Source organism: Acyrthosiphon pisum, unplaced genomic scaffold (assembly GCF_005508785.2).
Source record: "Acyrthosiphon pisum isolate AL4f unplaced genomic scaffold, pea_aphid_22Mar2018_4r6ur Scaffold_21438;HRSCAF=23990, whole genome shotgun sequence".
Classification (NCBI taxonomy): Eukaryota; Metazoa; Arthropoda; class Insecta; order Hemiptera; family Aphididae; genus Acyrthosiphon; species Acyrthosiphon pisum.
The window spans coordinates 1-2,332 of record NW_021770905.1 but is presented as its reverse complement, the minus strand read 5'-3'; positions in this window follow the sequence as shown (position 1 = coordinate 2,332).

The window sequence follows — 2,332 nt, the reverse complement described above, 5'->3', positions numbered from 1 at the left end:
TAATTAAAAAACGAGTGACTGTATAAACTTGAAAAGTTCACTGAATGTTTATATTAGTATTTTCTATATATGACGAAATTTTGAAAATAATTTGACACTTTTTGAGCTGTTTACGGACATGGTCAGTTTTCAATTTTTTTAGTTTTTTTTTCTATAAATATCAATAAAGTTTTATCTGTTCGGCCAAAAAGTGTAAAAATTGAATACAAGGCTCCTGATATATTGTTACAACAGCAGTTGAAAAAAATTAAAAATACATATGCTCAATTTTTTTTTATAAGCATTTAAAGGTCGAATTTTGACAAAATGTATCAAATTTAAAATTTAATAATTATTTCGTAGTTAAGAATTTACAAAATGTTCAATTTTTATATCTAAGGATTAAAAATGTAAAAACAAGATTCCACCCAAGTAGTTAATTCTGTTACCAAAAATCTAAAAAAAATACATAAGCACAGTTTATTTTTATAGTCATTTTAAGTACAAATTTGACGAAATTACATATTAAAAACTAGGATAACTATTTTAGTTATTTGTGTGATTGTATAATATTATTCGTGGGTACTTGAAACTTCTAAAGTATACTATTATATATCTATGATAGTACCACGGTTTGTTGTTGATGTATAACGCGTTACTGATGGATATTGTGATATGATTAATTTGGAATTTATTATTAATACCTATTATAGGTCAATTTTTTTTAATACTTTAGATAAGTATACCTACCTATAATAGGTATGTCTAATACCTAGACTGACAAACCGTCTCCGCTCAGAATCGTTTTTCTTATACAGTGAAATTATATCATTGATTCAAATTTAATACTATCCATTATACAGTGACCCACTTGTAACCTACTGTACAGCAGAGCGACATCCACTTACCCACCTTTTTTATTTTTTTTTTCTATGAATGTCAATTAAATTTTATTTGATGTGTGAAAAAGATTTAAAATTTAATACAAAGCTTTTAATATATTGTTACCATGGAATTTGCAAAATTTTAAATATCCATAGTCAACATTTTTTTTTATAATCATTTAAAGTTCAAATGTTGACAAAAAACGTAAAGGTCACGATAATGTGCAAATTATTTTGAGTAAGAAATTCATAAAAAATTTTCTTTTTAAATCTAAGGTTCTAAAATTCAATACAAGATTTCTTATAAATTTGCCTACCATTATCAACAAAAAAATCTATACTGGAAAGTAAAATAAAATTTTTATGAGCTTTTGAAGTTCATATTTTTACAATATTGGATATTCACTCGATTTCTCATGTACCGGTTTGTTACTTTGTTGTTATTCAAAAACGAAAAAATTTAAATACATGAAATTTTTACTGAATGTTTATATTTTCATTTTCTATACACCATAAGATTTTGAAAATATATTGACTCTTTTTGAGATGTTTACGGACATTGTCAGTTTTAAATTATTTAGTTTTTTTTTCCATAAATTTGAATAAAATTTTATTTGTTGGGTAAAAAAGCGTGAAAATATAATGCAGGCTCATAATATATTGTTACAATAGCAGTTGAAAAATATTCAAGATACATAGGCACAATTTTTTGTATAAGTATTTAAAGTTAGCATCGTAACAAAATTTATCAAATTTAAAATTTATAAAATGGTCTACTTTTATAGCTAAGGAATGAAAATTTAAAACAATGTTCCACGTAAATAGGCCAATTACTTTATTCACAATAATATCATCAAATATACTTAGTAATATCATAGGCTGGCTGACCTTTTTTTGCTCAGTATCGTTTTTCTTATACAATGATATTATATCATTGAATTCAAATTTAACACCATCCATTACAATGACCACTTGTAACCTTCTGTACAGCAGAGCGACTCCCACTTGCCCACCTTTTTATTTATATTTTAAGCAATCTAAAACTTTAGTATATTAATATAATAAATATAAATAAACTCCTAATATACTTCATTTTAAAATCGACTTGCTCATTATTTTTAAATGTATTATTATTTTATTATAATTATTATAATATTGTTTATTTACTTCAATAAGGTCATTATTTATATTTTATATTCTCAATCATGTCTATTAGCTATGTATGTTTTTTTTAATATTTGAAGTCTGTAAGAAAAACCAAGGATTGGTATTACACCTGTTAATATTTTATATTATAAAATAATGAAACAATTAAATAATTATACGACGTAACTAATTATTAAATTGGATATATATAATTTTAGCTTCAAAAAAAATTTGTTTGTAACTGCCTAATGACTAATGGGGAATTTATTCTAGAAAAACAGATTTACAACTCTACTCAATAAATTTTAATTTTAATTATTCAA